Source organism: Hyla sarda, chromosome 12, assembly GCF_029499605.1.
Source record: "Hyla sarda isolate aHylSar1 chromosome 12, aHylSar1.hap1, whole genome shotgun sequence".
NCBI classification, from domain to species: domain Eukaryota; kingdom Metazoa; phylum Chordata; class Amphibia; order Anura; family Hylidae; genus Hyla; species Hyla sarda.
The window spans coordinates 6,123,578-6,129,385 of record NC_079200.1 but is presented as its reverse complement, the minus strand read 5'-3'; positions in this window follow the sequence as shown (position 1 = coordinate 6,129,385).

Sequence of the window (5,808 nt, the reverse complement as noted above, 5' to 3'; positions counted from 1 at the left end):
GGATCTGACGTCATCGGGAGCGCGACAATGCACGACGCGCAAAGCGTGGGACGCCGCGGGGCAGCCTGGGATATGTAGTTTCCTCCCTTTTTTTCCATTTAATTTATGTATTTTAATTTTTTTTATCCCCTTAATATTTTAAAGTACACGATTGTGATTCCTGTATTAGGTTTAACCCCTTAAGGGTGCGTTCACACTGAGTAATTCCTCTTGAATTCTTCGCTTCGAAATAATTAACATCTGCTTTGTCATTGACTTCAATGTATTTTACTGTGCACTGTTCACACTGCGTAAATTCCGCACGCGGAATTCCGTTCCGCTAGAACAGTTTCCTCCTGTATTCCGTGTGGAAAATCTACGTGGAATTCTGCGTTATTTCTGCACGAAAAAAAACACGTAAATTACGTAAATACACAAGGATTCCTCTCCTATTCCTCAGTGTCGTCTCCAAACTGCGGCTCTCTAGGTGTTGCAAAAACTACAACTCCCAGCATGCCCGGACAGCCTTCGGCTGTCCGGGCATGCTGAGAGTTGTAGTTTTTGCAACACCTGTAGGGCCGCAGTTTGGAGATCACAAACTTCATGACGCAGCCAATATTAATTTTTTTGCGTTTTCGTTTTTCTATAACTTTAATATTTTTCCATACACAGACCCATGGCCGGAAGAAGCACTTGCTAAGTGCGAAACGGAGCCGCAACGGAGCTTGTTGCCTATCTGTACCCCCAGCTATCACTCCTCCTTCGTGAATATTGCACTAAATATTCGCAATTACGAATATTCAAATTTTTTTTTCCACAGAACATATCACAGTGATCATCCCTCCCTGCTTCCAGCTTGTGGTGTAAACAAGGCTCCAATACTAGTTACTGTGTCAGACTGGCGGGCACTCGAATATTCGCATATGCGAATTTTCGCGGATATTGATCCCTCCCTTCTTTTAGCTCTTTTATCACGCGATATTGCACATGCGCATGCAAATTTAATGGTGCATAGAAAAAAAAAGGCCGCGAATTTTGCGAATATATGACGAATATTCGTCCATATATTCGCAAAATAGCGAGTATTCGAATATGGCCGATGCCGCTCAACACTATCCTCAACATACGATGGTAATTTGTTCCAAATGGACCATCGTTAGTTGAAACCATCGTATGTTGAGGGATCCGTGCAATGTAAAGTATAGGAGGTTATACTCACCTGTCCCCGCCGCTCCGGAACGTCACCGCTGTCCTGAATGTCGCCCTCTATCGTTGTCACCGAGTCCCCGTGGTGTCCCCGCCGCTCCGGACCGTTTCTGCTGCCCGGGATCGTCGCTCTTCATCGCCGTCATCACGTCGCTGCGCACGCTGCTGCTATTGGATGACGGGATGGCATGTGCGGCGACATGATGACGACGATGTAGAGTGACGGCGATGCAGGGGATCCTGAGGAGAACGGTCCGGAGCCCCGAGGACAGGTAAGTGATCGTCAGCGGACCACACGGGGCACCGTAAACGGCTATCCGGGGGCAGCTGAAGAAGTCTGCGCTGCAGGATAAGCGTTTATGTGATGGCCCCGACATACAAAAGCATCGTATGTTGAAATTATTGTAGGTCGGGGCCATCGTAGGTCGGGGGGGTCACTGTACTGCTGTAATAAAGCTTGAAGACGGAAAATGGTGAGTGTCCGGCTTTCTTTCTTCTTTTGATGTTGTTCCAAGATTAACACTTCTCGCCATCCCCATCCAGAGAAAAAGTGGCCAAGTTGCCCATAGCAACCAATCAGATCACTGCTTTCATTTTGAACAAGGCCTCTGCAAAATGAAAGAAGTGATGTGATTGGTTGCTATGGGCAACTGGACAGCTTTTCCTTTGCACAGGTTTTGATAAATCTCCCCCAATATGTTGGATAAGGGTTTCAGGTCGTGGATAATACAGAGCGGAGTGTGGCGCCCTGTGAGTGAGAAAACGGAAGAAAAGGAGGCGCGCGTGTACGGCCGGAGAGAAACTACATCACCAAAGAGGGGAGTTAGAGGGCCAATCCGGTGAGAAGAGCGGCGAGCGTGGAAGATATATCAAGTGAGTACGAGATATTGATCCAATGATCGGCGGGAGGACATTGGAGGACTTAGGATTAAAGGGGTACTATGGATAGGGGCCAAGATAAACAATGGATGTCCTTTGAGAGCACAATGGCAAAATTAGACCCTAGATGATTACTATGGACCCCGAAACGCTCTCTTAAAGGGGTACTCCTGTGGAAAACTTATTTTTTTTTATCAACTGGTGCCAGAAAGTTTTGTAAAACAGATTTGTAAATGACTTCTATAAAAAAAAATCTCAATCCTTCCAGTACTTATTAGCTGCTGAATACTACAAAGGAAATTATTTTCTTTTTGGAACACAAAGCTCTCTGCTGACATCATGACCACAGTGCTCTCTGCTGACACCTCTGTCCATTTTAGGAACTGTCCAGAGCAGCATATGTTTTCTATGGGGATTTTCTCCTACTCTGGACAGTTCCTAAAATGGACTGAGGTGTCAGCAGAGAGCACTGTGCTTGTGATGTCAGCAGAGAGCTGGTTGGATTTGACAGGTGCGCTTTAAAAATCTTAAACCTTCCAGTACTTATCAGCTGCTGTTATGCTCCACAGGAAGTTGTGTAGTTCTTTCCAGTCTGACCACAGTGCTCTCTGCTGACACCTCTGTCCGTGTCAGGAACTGCCCAAATATCTATAGCCAACCTCTCCTGCACTGGACAGTTCCTGACACGGACAGAGGTGTCAGCAGAGAGCACTGTGGTCAGACTGGAAAGAACTACACAACTTCCTGTGGAGCATAACAGCAGCTGATAAGTACTGGAAGGTTTAAGATTTTTAAAGCGCACCTGTCAGATCCAACCAATTTTTATATATATATATATATATATATATATATATATATATATATATATATATATAAGGTGCCAGAAAGTTAAACAGATTTGTAAATTACTTCAATAAAAAAAAATCTTAATCCTTCCAGTACTTATTAGCTGCTGAATACTACAGAGGAAATTATTTTCTTTTTGGAGCACAGAGCTCTCTGCTGACATCACGAGCACAGTGCTCTCTGCTGACACCTCGGTCCATTTTAGGAACTGTCCAGAGTAGGAGAAAATCCCCATAGAAAACATATGCTGCTCTGGACAGTTCCTAAAATGGACAGAGGTGTCAGCAGAGAGCACTGTGGTCATGATGTCAGCAGAGAGCTTTGTGTTCCAAAAAGAAAATAATTTCCTTTGTAGTTCCGTGTCAGGAACTGTCCAGTGCAGGAGAGGTTGGCTATAGATATTTGGGCAGTTCCTGACACGGACAGAGGTGTCAGCAGAGAGCACTGTGGTCAGACTGGAAAGAACTACACAACTTCCTGTGGAGCATAACAGCAGCTGATAAGTACTGGAAGGTTTAAGATTTTTAAAGCGCACCTGTCAGATCCAACCAATTTTTATATATATATATATATATATATATATATATATATATATCCGGGCCGCGTTGTGCGAGGGCTTATCTTTTTGCAGGACGAGCTGTATTTTTTTTATTGCCATCATTTTTGTGATATATTCTACCTTTAAATCATTTTTATTCCACGTTTGAAACCGAAATTAGCAATTATTGCGCTTTAAAAAAAAAAATTACATTTTGTTTTATGGTGTTCACTGTGCTGGATAAATAAAATTTTTATTGTCACAAATGTTTGCTTTTTTGTGATAATTCAGGGCTTTATTAGGAAAGGGGCATTTATTTTATTTATATTTTTACACTTTCTTTAAATTATTGATAAATCTTTTATTTTTATACTTTTTACCCTTTTTCCTATACTGCGGCGTAGTACAAATGTCAGGATTACCTGACAGCCTGTGAGATTAAGCCTAGGATTACCCAACAGCCTGTGAGATTCAGCCTAGGATTACCCAACAGCCTGTGAGATTCAGCCTGTAAATGGACCTCAATGACTGCTGTACTAGGCAGGTAGGAGGCCATCAGCTGGCATCCTGCTACCATGGCAAACATCGAGCCCCGCAACCGCAGCATGAAGTCGCAGGTTGGGGGGAGGGGGAGCCCCATCCCCCTGTCAATCCTAAAGATGCTGTCATCAGAACTGATCACAGCATCTTTGGGGTTAAAAAAAAAACAATAAATAAAATTAAGTTTTATTCAGTAATATCACAGACGACGCATTTCAAGATGGTCTCCTGAAGGACCTGATGAAGAGAAGTGTTGCTTTCAAAACGTGCTTTCATTATTGTGATTATTACTGAATCAATCATCACTTTATTATATTACTACTTGTCCAGTATCAGTTCATCCCTGTTGCTGCGGGCACAACACTGATGTGGGTATGTACCATATATCCCACCGTGGTCCGATCAACAGAACAGCACTGAAGCAAAAAGTCCTTTCGGTGATCCTCTGGAGTTAGAGGGAAAAACTGATAATCTATGACTCTAACTGGTGGCAACGGGGATGAACCGATACCCAACAAGTGGAAAAACAATAAAATGAAGTTTTATTTAGTACTATCATGGCCAGCGCGTTTCGAGAGGATCTCTTCCCTTCATCAGGTCCCTTCATGAGATCCTCTCTAAACTTGTTGTCCTTGATAATACTGACTAAAGCTTAAAGGTGTACTGCAATGCCTCAGAGTCCAGAACATTTTGTTCCGAACGTTGGGTGCGGGCTTGTGAAGTCACGGCCACGCCCCTTGTGATTTCACACCATGCCCCTCAATGCAAGTCTATGGGAGGGGGCGTGGCGCACAATCCCGCAGCCAGTGTTCGGAACAAAATGTTCAGGACACTGGTGCTGTGGAGTACCCCTTTAAATTTATTATATTACTACTTGACCAAGGAAACACGGATTCTCTACGGCGCTGACCGGCAACAACAGGGATGAACCGATACCGGACAAGTAGTTAAATAATAAGGTGAAAGTCGCTTGTCAGCTGGGAGTCGCGGTCTCACCTGACCAGGAACCTTCTCCGTTTCAGTCGGCCTCCCGCCATTCCTTGACGTTCCAGTAACTGCATTTATGCCCTTTAGATGCTGGGATCATCTTCAGTCGTGGCATTTAAACTGTTAATGCAGGTTGGCGATGTCGGGCATTAGCCATGGGTTCTCGGCGGCACCAAGTGGGTAAGAAGGGAGGTCAGTGCCTGAGCGCTCTTCATACGCTGAAAGCGGGGTGTACATATACGCCCTGCGTCCTAACGGGGTTAGGAAAGAGCGAGATTTATCGCAGTGGGCCTAGAAGCTGCGTTCTGACCCTGTCCAGTCTAAGTTTACTTAAAGGGGTAAAACAAATGTTTTCATATCAACTTTGTAAATTACTTCTATTTAAAAAAAAATAATCTTAATCCTTCCAGTACTTATCAGCTGCTGTATGCTCCACAGGAAGTTGTGTAGTTCTTTCCAGTCTGACCACAGTGCTCTCTGCTGACACCTCTGTCCGTGTCAGGAACTGTCCAAAGTAGAAGAAAATCCCCATAGCAAACATATCCTGCTCTGGACAGTTCCTGAGACAGACAGATGTCTGCAGAGAGCACTGTGATCAGACTGGAAAGAACTACACAACTTCCAGCAGCTAAGTACTGGAAGGATTAGGATTTTTATGTAGAAGTAATTTATAAATCTGTTTAACTTTCTGGCACCAGTTGATATGAAAACATTTGTTTTCCATCAGAGTAGCACATCCCCCCCCCCCCCCCCCCCTTTACGTTGCACCAGGATTGTGGTAGAGTTTGACTAAATACTAGTTACAATTTCTTTTTATTTTTTCCCATTTTAGA